The sequence below is a fragment of the Rattus norvegicus genome, chromosome 3, assembly GCF_036323735.1.
Source record: "Rattus norvegicus strain BN/NHsdMcwi chromosome 3, GRCr8, whole genome shotgun sequence".
NCBI classification, from domain to species: domain Eukaryota; kingdom Metazoa; phylum Chordata; class Mammalia; order Rodentia; family Muridae; genus Rattus; species Rattus norvegicus.
This window is the reverse complement of record NC_086021.1, coordinates 38,051,516-38,065,233: the sequence shown is the minus strand read 5'-3', so window position 1 is coordinate 38,065,233 and position 13,718 is coordinate 38,051,516. Positions and strand designations below refer to the sequence as shown.

The 13,718-nt window shown below is 39.8% G+C and overlaps 1 protein-coding gene and 1 long non-coding RNA gene across 4 annotated transcripts in view; both read left to right on the top strand.

Annotated features, from left to right (window-relative positions):
• The window catches only part of Pbx3 (PBX homeobox 3), a 193,716-nt gene that overhangs the window by 14,723 nt on the left and 165,275 nt on the right, over positions 1-13,718 (top strand). The window lies entirely within an intron of this gene.
• The window catches only part of LOC103691768 (uncharacterized), a 47,292-nt gene that overhangs the window by 3,889 nt on the left and 29,685 nt on the right, over positions 1-13,718 (top strand). Inside the window, exon 1 of the long non-coding RNA XR_005502094.2 lies at positions 1-13,718. This exon is cut by the window's left edge and continues 3,889 nt beyond it; it is cut by the window's right edge and continues 16,494 nt beyond it. This is a non-coding gene — a long non-coding RNA (uncharacterized LOC103691768).

Below are 13,718 nucleotides of genomic sequence, written 5' to 3'. Positions count from 1 at the left end.
GAAACACCAGCCGCCTCTCTGGCCGAATGCTGGGACATTGTGCACGTTGCTCTTGATATCTTTGTCATTTTTCTCTTGTAAAAATTAAATTTCAGAAACTGTACAAGCTGAGTATAACCGTGGTCTTCTCTTTCTTCAGAGTGCTTTAGAGCCTAAGAAGGGTTGTGAGAAGTGCCAGTTCCCCCAAGATCAGGTCTATCTATAGTGTGTTATCTGTCTATATTTGTGATATAGGTAATTGTGCTTTCTTTCTGGAATCCTTGACATCTGAGTTATTTTTTTCCCTTTAAGAGAATATTTACTTAGCTAGTATTCACTTAATTAGAACTGACTGTTTAATGTTTTCTGGGCGGGTATTTATGGTATTTTCTTTGCTATATTTGCATTCCAGAAATTAAGTCCCCCTGCCATTATTCGGCAAGACTTTCATACATTAGAATGATGAATTGAAAGCAGAAATGGGAAAAAGACTGCAATGCAATGAAAATTTAATCAGCGTCTTCTGCTGCTTTAATAAGGCAAATAATTCTTATTGGCCGCTGTGTTAAGGTTTCTAATATTTAATTCATAACAAACCTTGCATTATTCTGCAGTTGCATCGACAGCTCCACTTTGCTGCCTGCCAACAGGCAACCATAAAAACTTAAAAGCAGATGTAAATGTCTAAAACAAGGAGAGTGATTAGATCTAAAGCGGTCAAAAAAAAAATCAACAATATTGTGAAAGAATTTGATGGATCTCTGTATTTAGCGATGCAAAAATGATATTAATTAAATTTTCTTGAACAGATTGTTTTTGACTTGGTAACCTTTTGTAAAGTGTGGTCTTTAAGCAAATGTCAATTGAGTGTTTGGTTACAATCTTCTTTAAACTGGTCACAAAGTGCGCTGATTCCATTGGAAGTATCTGGTTTCTGTTCCTGTGCTTGTGGACTCTCAGCTAGCGGTGTGCTGAAACGGAGCCAGTAGGGTAGGTCAAATGTTCTGTCTTTGGTTAACCCGGTTTGAGGAAAGCAGTAGCTTTTGGAGCCTGTTTTTGTTTGAAATGCCTGTTAAAAAATGTTGTCCTGGGATTAAAGGAGTGTGCGCTTTCATTCCTGACCCCCAGCTCAGATGATTCTGCAATTACAGCGCCGTCTTTCTGGATTACCATCTGGATTATCTGGGGCTTTTGTGTGAGGTTGTGTTGGGCATTACGTCTGGACTTGCAGAATGAACAAAAAGATATTGTTACTGATTCCATGAAAACAGTCTGAATCATTCAGAAAGATGTGGAGAAGAGTATTTCTATGGTGTGAAGCCAGAGAAAATGGCAACCTGCCAAAGCTAGGTGCAAGCTCTTGTTACATGGAAGGGTTGGGCCTGTTCTTATTTCTTCTTGAAATGGCTTAATTGGTGTCAGCACCCCAGGGATAAAGGCCTCTAACACTGAAATCCACACGATTCACCCTGTCTCTGCTCAGTGTAGGGAAACTGGTAACAACTGGTGGTGAATGAGGAGTGAACGGTGCTGTAACAATACTCGATGATGTTTGGGATGACAGAAATTAATACGCACTTGCTTGAAGAAAGCAATGATTAATGGCAGTGAGCACGGGAACGCCGTTCCTCCTTTTACTCCACTTTGATGGGGATTGAAAAGCAAAAGGCTGTTTTCATTCTCTGTAGAAAGCAGAGGTCACACAGAGCACATTATAGCAATTTTTCCTCTCTGGATTTTTTATTTCATAAATATTATGATAAGCATAGATTAGATAGATTTTTTTATGAAAGCTTAAAAGGATATTTTATGTCATTTGAACATTGTTGTTTATGCATAAAGAAATCACACATTCTTCTCTTCACTTGTTAGATCATTTCCCTTCATGTCAGAATAATTAGTATAATTAAGAATTAAAAAAGCTCACAAACACACTGCGCACCGTGTTGCAGTAGGAATTAAAGGGCTTAGTTTTCTAGAGATTGCTGGGGCAGGGTGGGACAGGAATGCTGCAAGGGCTTTCCCTTCTCCCTGCCCCTCCCCCTGGTTTTCCTCGGTGAATGTCTGACGACGTAAATATATTTTGCAAGGTACTTGCACTTGTCAGCATCTTTCTTAGCCATTTGATAAAGATTCTTTATTCTACAAGAAAGCCTGAAATAACAGAACCGTACTTTGGATAATGAATTCTTCATCTGTGGAGAACTTTAAAACAAAGTACAGTGTTGGCATTTTTTTCTTTTGAGTGAGAAGGCTGATATATCTTTTGGATCCGACAGGAAGACATAAATTAATAGAGTTCTGGAGTTCAGTTTCTCATTAATAATCCATTTTGTCATGGTTCTTGGCATTGTCAGGCTAGTAGCTGGTTCATATTTTGCTGAAGGATAAAAGCAGATTATGTCTTAAGGCACAGAGCAGGAATAAAGAGTTTATCGCCTTTTGGGGGAACTACGTGCTATAAGAAAAACATTGTTTTGCAAAAAGTTTCAGTTTTTGCTTAGAGATACACTGCACATTTCCCTGGGTAAAGATTTTAAGATTTGCAAATGGCTCTGAGAACCTTGGTATATTATAGTTTTACATCATTGCTTAGAGTTGCGTTTGCTGACGGTTTGTAGTGCTTTACTTTTCGGGAACAGTTTCGGTGAAGTTACTACCCTTTTGTGTTTTATTTTTAGAACTCTGCATGTTATCATATGGTGATTCAAAAGCAAAATGCAGAAAAGTCACTGTTCTCTCCACTGCTTGTCAAGATAGCCTGTGGTCTCAGCCTGTGTTCTAAGTGTGGGGTTGGGGGTGCTGTGAAGGCAGCATAGTTTTAGATCATATGAAACCTAATAGAAGAGTAATTGCTTGATAATGTAATCTTACATCTATCTATCTATCTATCTATCTATCTATCTATCTATCTATCTATCGGCAGGGATTTTACTATGTAGTCCTGTATTATGTAGTTGAAACATACTATGTATCTATGTATGTATCTATGTATGTATCTATGTATGTATCTATGTATCTATGTATCTATGTATCTATCTATGTATCTATCTATCTATGTATCTATCTATCTATCTATCTATCTATCTATCTATCTATCTATCTATCTATCTATCTACCTATGGCAGGGATCTTACTATGTAGTCCTGTAGTATGTAGTTGAAACATACTACGTAGACCAGGCTGGTTTTAAACTCACGAGAGATTCACTTCTGCCCTCTGAGCCTCTGAGTGCTGGAATTAAAGGGATGTAGCCCATGCTCTGCTAGTTCCCTGGTTTTGTTTTTGTTTGTTTTTTTGTTTTGTTTTTTTTTTTGTTTTTTTTGTTTTTGGTTCTTTTTTTCGGAGCTGGGGACCGAACCCAGGGCCTTGCGCTTCCTAGGTAAGCGCTCTACCACTGAGCTAAATCCCCAGCCCCTGTTTTGTTTTTTTTAAAGAGGATTAAGAAACATTCTACATTATCACTGGGCTTAGTCACAGACTTTCTAAATGGTACCATTTAAGCTTGTTTCTGTTTATATTTTGATGAACTTAGTTCTTATAAAGATTGAGATACTGTGCCCTTTTTGATACCCAAGGGTGTTACCACAAGCTGTCTTAGGGCCCATGTCCCTTGAGTGTAGATGGGTGCAAGTGATCAATATGTCTTGTCTTCTTATATTTCAGAGTATTTTTGTCATGTATCCTGTAAGCCTTCTAAAACAGGCATGCTTTAGAAATAGAAAATGAAGAATGTTTCATCTTTAAAACCAGGATCTCATGCTGCTGCTCTCAGCTAGCCCTATTTTTTTGTTTGTTCCTTTTTAAGCTCCTCAAGTAACACATGGGGGGTGTGCAGAGTCCCAAGTGTTTGCTGAGATAGCAATCGATGGGAGAGGGTTTGTCTGGGTTGTAGGGTGGAGGAGAGTGTTGACTTACGAGTTAATGGAGAGTATAGGGGAGGCTTCACTCACTCTACTTAAGGCTTTGTTCTTGTCAATAATTCGTAGATCTTGATGTTTTCTGAGTTATTGGAGTTTGTCATTAGAGAAAACTGGCCTAAGTTAATACTTATAAGTAGCATGCAATAAAGTTTCATTTAGGGAGGTGGCTCAGTGGTTAAGAGCACTGACTGCTCTTCCAGAGGTCCTGAGTTTGCTTCCCAGCAGTCACATGCCAGCTCACAGCTGTCTGTAACTCCTGTTCCAGGGGATCCAACACCCTTAGACAAACACACATCTAGGCAAAACACCAGTGTACATTAAAAAAATAAGATTAGTTAAGGAGTAGAAGATTTTTTTTCTTTTTCCCTCTCTGCATCCTCTATTGGACTGTAAGTATTTAGAGGCCAGGGCCTGTTTATCTTCTCTTCCTCTAAACACACACACACACACACACACACACACACACACACACACATACACACACATACACACACACACACACACACACACACTGCTGCACATGTTGAATCTTCTAGCCCTTTTGTTTTTGTCAACTTGACACAAACCTAAATATATCTGGGAAGGAGGAATCTGAATTGAGAAAATTGCTCCATAATATTGGTCTACAGGCTAGTTCATGGGGCATTTTCTTGACTTGAGTGGGAGAGCCTGGGACAACCCCCTTGGGTAGGTAGTCCTGGGTGTAGAAGAAAGCTGGCCAAACAAGCTAGTAAGCAGTGTGCTCCATGACTTCTGTTCTGGTTCCTGCCTTGATTTCCTGCCTTGACTTCCCTCAGTGATGGACTCTGACGTGTAGGATGAAACAAACCCTTTCCTGTCCAGGTTGCTTTCGGTCATACCGTTTAACACACAGTAGAAACCCTGACAAAGACGTCTTTCATATAGAAATTTATCTTAATTGTATCAGCTACAGTATTCGTGAAAAAACTGCCATAGCTTTTACCTAAATCTTAAGTAATTTATATGTAAATTGTTTATAAAAGTAATCTATATGCATTGCTGTTTCCATTGCTATCACTCGTGGTAATATTCTAAAAGAAAAAATTCTGTGTTGAAAACTGATAACAAGCTTAATATTACTTTAGTTCACCTTTATAGTTTTTACTTTAAAAGTAAGTATGATAAAGCAACCTATTTCAGAGGTAGGAAAATTTATGTTCCCCAAAAGAAGTTTTGAATTATGATGTGAAACCTGTTTCTCTGTAGAGTTGGAAAGGATATTTGTTTTAGTACATGATAATGAAATCTTAAAGAGTAGATTTTGACAAGAGACATTTTGCTGACATAGACTATTTTGTTCATTTTGACTCTCAAATAAGTTCATCTGTCATAATGATTGATTTATATTCATTTTACACCGTACAGTTTTATAGCTGAGTTTTCAGTCTATAAACTAGAAATCCCTGTTTAAGTTAGTGATACAATTAAATAATTATCTTCAGGAGTGACTGACTGGTCACATGTATTTGACTAGTCCAGAGATTAGCCCAGGATTAGTTAGATCAAAAGGTACTACAGTCATGAGTTATTTAAATGAGTGCTAATTTTAAATAGCATGAACAGGAACATAGAATATAGTAAGGTATCATTTAATTGCTGTAAGATTTTATTCCTTTGAACTTGTGAATTTACATGTAATACAGCCTTGTTGAACCATCTATTTTCTAGTTTGAACTGGCTATCAGTTTGTTGCTTGTCAAGTGAACAGAATGGGAAATCATGATTCCTACCTGCCTTGTTAGTTGTAACTGTTACCGAAATTTGAAAGAGGTTTTTTGCTTGTTTTATTTTTTACTTGAAAAAATGAAGTAATTGTACTCTAGAGCCACACAATGTTGGATTCCTGAATGGCTGTACTGAAAACCAGTGCTAGTGACTAGTGTCCATGGTGACCGCCAAGTGGTGGATTACAGTAGCTCTGTGGTTTAGGCGGATGTCAAAGTAGTCAATACCGTTAAACTCATTGCCAAGGATCATGCTTCATGGAAACTGTTAAGATATGGAAAGCTCACAACTATTTGATGAATATTTTATTTCTTTTTCTTTATTATTAAAAATGATGTAATTAATTTTTTTCCTGTGATATTATCAATGTCTTCCCATTCTGACAGTCGGTGTCTGTATTGCTAGAAAAGCATGTGTACTTAGAAAGGTTTGAATATGGTTTCAGGGAATTAGTCAACACCTGGAAGATCATTAACGAATCTTTCCTGGAGACACTGAACTTCAGGTTCTGTTTTGGTCTGTTCTGTTTTGACAGCCTCAAGTAGCCCAGGTTGACCTGGTCTTGAATGGGTACTTGGTAGCCAAGGACGGACTTGAACATCTGGTCCTCCTGCCACCACCTCCTCAAGACCGAGATTACAGAAGTGCTCATACCTCAGCTGGGAACTTTTATTTGGTGTTAGGGAGGGAACCCGAGGTGTCATGCATGCTAGGCAAGGAGTATACCAATGGGCCTATAGTTCCCTCCTTCCCTTTCCCCACTTTCCATCCCCACTTTCTTCTTTACTCCCTCAGTCTCTCCCTTTCATTTTACAAAAGCATCCTTTGTCCCACCCAGTTTGTAAAGCTTTCTTCTTGAGCATGTTAAATTCACTCTCATAAAGATCTACTCATATTCATAGCGCCAGTGATCCCTGAACCTAGTGCATGTTTGTCTGACCATATAGGGGAGAAGGACTGTGAGAAAGTGGAGTTGAACTAACTAATACCTGAGTGGGAAGAACAGGCTAGCGTGAGACAAAGGAGGAGGTCGGACTGGAATGGAAGGGTGGGGGATGAGGAGGAAATCTCAGATTGAACTGTTTAAGTGTTCACTGGGCAAGGCGTTTGCTCTTTCTTTTTTCTTTTTCTTTTCTCTCTCTTCCTTCCTTCCTTCCTTCCTTCCTTCCTTTCTTTCTTTCTCTCTTTCTTTCTTTCTTTCTTTTTTTCTTTTTGGACAAGGTCTCATTATATAGCTCTTACTGGCATAGAACTTACTATGTAGACCAGACAGTCCTCAAACTCACAGAGATCCACCTGCCTCTGCCTTCATAGTGTTATAATTGAAGGTGTGCTACCATGTCCACTGCCCAGCCACTCTGACTGCATAATGATGGTAGTGGTGATGGTGGTGGTGGTGGTGGTGGTGGTGGTGGTGGTGGTGGTGGTGGTGATGATGATGGTGGTCATGGTGGTGGTGGTGATGATGGTGGTGGTCATGGTGGTGGTTGGTGGTGGTGATGATGATGATGATGATGATGATACTATTGGTTTCAACCTAGATTTCAGATGCTCCCTGGAGTAAGAATTTGTCATATTTGCAACTCTTCTGTTGCTTTGTGATATGAGATTTAGTTTTTACCTGATAGTAGAATTTAAAATAAACACATTCCTTGTGTAAAAAAAAAATCTGTATTTCTTTGGTTAAACTATGCTGCATCAACACTTTTGAGCAAATTACTTCAGAGATTCTGAAACTGTGAACTCAGGGCTTCTTTATATTCTTAATAGAGTTTTTGTCTATATGGGCTCAATATTGATCAGTATTTAACTGCAGTAGAAATTAAAACAAACTGAAAGTATTTTAGTCGCTTAGCTTAGTGTATACTAGCACAGATAACATTGCATCATCTGTTCATTACGTGCTATCCCAAACGCTACTTTCTGAAATTGAATAAAGCAAAAGAAGATAGCACGAGGACCAGTGCTGTTTACCTTTTTGCAAGTATCTTCATTGTCAGGCTTACTAGAAGACAGCTAGGTTCTTATCTCTACCTCTGTAGTCTAATTTCATGCAGTGATGATCCCCCTTCATGGATCCTTCATGGCTGTCCTGCCATGTAGTTCTGTGGGTCAGTCTGGCTTCAGGTTTATGAGGATCTTTCTGCCTCTGCTTCTGAAGTGCTGGCATTACAGTCGCTCAACACCACACCTGACTACTTTACACTTTTGAATGTTTTTTTTCTACCTTAAGCATCTGAAAAATACCGACGGATGGCTTCTTTGTCTCCCGAGTGTCAGCACCTCGTCATTACCTCATCAGAAGGTTACATTTGCCCATGCTATCTCAAAACTCACCAAACCATCACCAAATTTGAAAACGTTTTTTCATTGGTGGGAGTACAGTGCACATGTCAGCCAGCTGCTCTAACTCTTAGTGACACCCTGAGGTATCACCAGGAAAATTTTTAAGATTTGAGATGTCACACAGCAATGGATGTTTCCGAAATCTAACATTAGCTTGAAAGATTGTGTTTCGTTGTTGGCGTCCAAACTGTCCACGGTTTTTCTTGAAATATCAGGCTTACTTGGTTCAGTTTTGAAAAAAAAAGTCTTCCTGAGTCTCTAAGCTGTAGTAACTGCAGTCTGTCAGTCCTTCCTTCTGAGTGAGTGGAAATTGAGGGGTGCTTGTGCCTTTGCCTAAGGCTTGGGGTAGAGTTCTTATTTTGTCACCCAGTGTTAGGCATATATTCGAATCATAGGTGATAATTTTTAGTTTCATCAAGGACATTCTGAAATGAGCTGTCTCTTTTTTCCCTTCTGGTTTTAAGTGGCAATGCTAATGTCACTTCTGTCACTATGTGAGGTGCACTGCTTTCTTTGCCTTGTGCTAAAGCACCAGCTATTCAGTCCGGTTCTGCTTCGTGCCCCATCAATGGAAATGTCAACATAGTGACAAAACGACGACTATCTCAGGACTGTGAAATAACTCACACTGCTTACCTCCAAAAGGACCGTGAGCACTGAAGCCCATGTGCAGTGAGATACATATATAATTTGCTCTGAGTCCTTCATTTTCCTATGTCTCTATCACTTGACGGGAAAGTTACTTGAAAAGGAAGAGGCATTTAGGATGCTGGTTCTGAAGGCAGCAGTAGACCCTCAAGTCTTCCTTTGGACCTAGGCCCTTGTTAAATGTCTTCCTGAGTATGAGGCTCTGGTCAATGTTCTTCAGGGTTAAAACAGCCTTTCCCTTAGTGTGGACCCTGATCAACCTTGGCTACACACAAAGGAACTAGGGGACAGATCAACAGATGCACATTCATGGAATCACAGTTCTCCAGGAGAACTTGTGTAAGTCTCCTGGGAGGTGTAGGCAAGTCACTGAGTAATTATTTGCAAAATAGAGAGACTGAGCTAGACGCTTAGACTCTCAGTCAGCTGCCATAGCCCACAAGTTTTTGGTTAGTAGTTATTGTTTGACCATTTACTGCTAACTCCATTTGCTCTTCAAGCTGAACAGATTAGGGTTTGCGCTTTAATGTTATGTTGATTAAGCATTGACTTTTTCGCAGTATGGAAAAATGGAATGGACAACAGGGAAGTAAAGACTTGTCAGGGAGAAAGGAAGAAATGGATGTTATGTGCAGAGAAGAAATGTGGGTGTTGAGAGTTGTGTAATTGGGGACACAGCTAATGTAACCCCGAGTTCTGTCTTTTATTGTTCACTAACATGGCAGAGCAGCTTGAGTTTAGACAACACACAGGTCTATGAGTTGCAAAGTCTGTCATTGGTAGATCCCAGGGTTGCCATTGATTGTATATGAATTACTGAAAGAAATCTGAAAACTAAGGCATGGATCTGAACATAAATACTGTTGATTCTGAGCTCCCTTTGGCTCCATTAATTTTGACCTGAGAGCTTTGCTTTCTTTTTGAGAGGGGAATCATCTTTGGATAATTGTTCTCTGACATTTTCAAAGGAATGCAGCTCAGTAGGGAAAGATGGCCTCCAAATTCAGGTTTCTACCTAGAGCAGCCCAGCATCCACTCCACCACACCCCTCCCCCTAAAGAATGTTAGTGCAAGGGATTTGGTGAATCCTGGAAGGCGCAATTTAGCTTCTTGAGAAGGAGAGAGGGCGCCTGTGATGCAATTTTGTGTTCAGGCAAATCAAATCGGAAAGGTGGAAAAGCTGCCATTGTGGCAGTATTTAAGGAGAAAAGACTCCAGAGACTGTGTGTTTTGGAAATATTTGACAACATTAGCAACGTCAACTACTGACACAAAAAAGAACCACCTCTTTGGCAAATCTTCCACAGCTGTGCCTGGAAAAGCAGGTTCATCGGAATGTTCCCACAAACTGTCATCAGCCGTGCAGCAGCAGCTCCACAAATCAGAAATGATATCTTCAGGCGCTGCTGTCAAGTGTTATTCAAATAATACCAGCCTCACATTTGAATAACAGCAGACATTTTGAATTAATTAATCAGATGAGATAGTCTAGGCCTTTTCTCATTAGTCTCTGGGTCAGGCTGGGGAAGATATATGTGGTGGTGATGATACACTTGCCTTTAATCATGATTTATGAAGATTTAGGATTGTGTGTGATTTGTCAGAGGTTCTGGGAAAAGGCTGGTGCATATTTCATTACCTAATCTGAGATTGATTTTATGATGCTAGCAGAGCTCACACTGTTGTTGAAATGCACGGGAAGTCTAGGGCACCACATGCAGGCTTCTCACTGCCTGGTCTTTGCACCGGGCAGCCAATGCTGGGAACCTTAGCTGCTTGTAGTTAGCAGTTCTTGCTTTAATTATGGGCAGAGTTTTTACTGTTGCCAAGGGGAGACGTTTCAGTGGTTGTTGAGCTAAAATACATACCAGACATCATAACTCTGACCTGGTATGAATCATGGACAGAGTTGGTAAATTTCATGGATTGGTCATGGTAAAGATATAACATTTCATGGCTTGTCAAAGATTAATAGAAAAATCTTATTAAAATGGAGCAAATACTGGAAGAACAAATCAGTGTACTTTTCTTCACATCATCTTATACTCAGGATTAATTTTAGCACTTCTAGATGTAAAATCATATTTTTGTTTGTTGTTCAAACCATGAATAATTTACTATAAACTAAAATAATTATGCAAAAATATCCAGTTCAGTGCCTGGTGTGCAGCCGGTGCTGATGTTTACTCATTTCTCTTTCTACCTGTCTTTCCCTCTTTCCTTTCGACTTTTAAAGTTCTGTTAGCTTTGTTGAACTTCTGCATTCCTAACATTTAAAAAATCCTGTTGCTTTTAATCTCTCCAAGGAATGTTTATTTGAGGGAGAGAGAGGCTGTCATCTCAGCAGACCAGATGACATGTGTGATGGTAAAGTGTGAGGGTGAGGGGGATAGTCATGGTTATGGTGGGTGTCATGGTGATGATGGGGCAAGGGGTAAATATGTAAGAAATTGAGTGTTAACCACTTAGTATTTGGGGATTGGACTGGCCAACTCACAGTGGGTCTTTCTGTATAACCTGTCTCTGCAGGCAGTACATATTTATAACTTGGTGGTTTTTCTTTCTTTCACACAAACTAAAATACAAGTTGTGTGACATATCCAGGAATAATAAGGCCATTTTAAATATTGTTACACAGGTTTAAAAGTTATTTTCCTTTCTTAGGGTCATCTGTCAGGTATTGCATTATCGGGGTGACTGGTCAGTTTTGGGAACTGATTAGTAGTGGTTTAGTAATGTCTGGTGCATCTCAGTGCATTAAAAACGGACAGTTCTAGCTAGTGTTCACTTTGGGGAGGGCGGTTTCCAGATAACAGGAAGTGTTGGTATTAGGAGAGAGCAATATTTAAGGGTAGTTTGGGGGGCGCTTGCTGCAGAACAGCCCTAATGTCCGAATGAAGCAGATCTGGACCCCACCCTAACTGCTACACACTGGTCTGTAACCTTGGCAAATTACCTATTTTTTTCCGAGGCTTAGTTTTCTTTTCCCTAAAGCGAGGCCATTAATACTGGCCTTCAGGGTTAGGTGAGGATTAGAGGAGAATGTGTGCACAATTCCTCATTCGTTGTCTGCGTGTAGCAGGTGCTTCCAACAATGAGAGCTGTCGCTGCTATTTTACCCGCTTGTTTACTTCTTAAACTTCGTGATATCCAGGCACGGGGGCACATGCTTCTATCCTATTACTTGGGAGCTAGAGGCCCGAGGGTTGTGAGTTCAAGGTCATCCTCTGCTACATAATGTGTTTGAAGCCAACATAGGCTACATGAAACCTTGTCTCAAAACCAAATCAAACAACCAAAGGAACATGGAGGGCTTGCTGTACTCAGTGACACAAGTGAGACCTCAGAGGCACAGCAAATGCTTTCTGTTAAGGAACAGGTTGGAGAGTGCATGCAGGATTACTGAGAATGATGAGGGGGCAGGTAGGGACTCCCGCAGCAGTGTTACTGTGCTTTATAAATGGAGGTAGGTCGGGGCTGGGGATTTAGCTCAGTGGTAGAGCGCTTACCTAGGAAGCGCAAGGCCCTGGGTTCGGTCCCCAGCTCCGAAAAAAAAGAAAAAAAAAAAATGGAGGTAGGTCTTCTGTCTGCATTGGGTAGCTCTGAGTGGTGCAAGCGCAGGAGTAGAACTAGAACTTTCCAGGTTTTGCTTCAGAGCTGTTGGAATAAATGGTCAGTAATTATACGCTATAGTGAATAATAGGGACTTAAGAATGCTTAGCAGTGGTTTAAATAAAACTGGGACATGAGAAGGCTTAGACCAGTGCTTCTCAACCTGTCAGTTGCTACCCCTTTGGCAAACTTCTGCCTCCAAAAATATTTATATTACAATTCATAACATAGTAAAATTATAGTAAAATGTAGCAACAAAAATAATTCTGTGGTGTGTGTGTGTGTGTGTGGGGGGTCGCCACAACCTAAGGAACTGTATTACAGGTCACAGCATTCAGAGGGTTGAGAACCGCTGGCTTAGGTGATCCATTAGATTCATTTTATCTTTACTCGTGTGGTGGCTCACTCCTACTTAGCCTTCAGATCCTGAGCCGAGTCCTTCTAGAACAGGTTTTTGAACCCTCAATTCTTTTTTTTTTAAATTACACTTTATGTGTGTGTAAATGCGTGTGCATATGTGGCATAGTGCGTGTGTGCAGTTCAGAGGACAGCTTTATGGAATTGGTTTTCTCCTTTTATTTCTACATTTGTTCCAAGGATTGAACTCAGGTCACCAGGCTTCTTGGCAAGCTCTGCTGAGCTCTTTTGCTGGCCCAGCCTCTCACTTCTGTTAGTTACCTGCTTTATATGCCCAATAAGATCCTGATTTTTTCCGCTCTGTTATTATGCTCATGATGCTGTATTTAAGTTTCTTTTCCTCTCAGTGAACTGTGAACTCTAATTGGGTAGAAAGTGTGTTTTGTCCCTTGGTGTATCTTCCTTGTTGAAATGAACTCAGCGTTGTATATGAGGAGGAAGGGAGAAAGTAAAGTGCTTCTTAGTTTTGAATAAAGGCCTCAGGGAAATTCAGGGTGGGATTGCAGGCTGTGTGATGTGCTTATTACCACCCTCCTAGATAATGCACATTATTTCCTAAGTGCTTATACCAACTCATATGCTTGCAGGAATATATGATTGTTCCGTCTGCTTAAGCATATTCTTTTTATATTTGAGTAAAATTCAACAGTGTGACACTAGCCATCTGAACTATACACAGTTCAGTGTCGCTTTCTATAGTCATAAGTGTCACATGACCACCATTTTGCTCTTGTTCCAAAATGTTATCATCATCTTAAAAGATTACTTCTTTACCCGTTATTATGTCTTCTTTCCCCACCTCTGCCAACCACCAATGTGTTTCTTATTTGTATACATTTATCCTTTCTGGATGCTTCATGGAATCATTTAATATGTATTATTTTATTTTCACTGGTTTCTACTAACTAATAATGTTTTTCAAGGTTCACCTTATGGCTGAGTAATATTCCATTATGGCTATATTACAATTTATCAGTTGATAAAATATACTTTACTGGTTTTTTCTTTTTCTTTTTTCTTTTTTCCTCTTTCTTTCTTTCTTTCTTT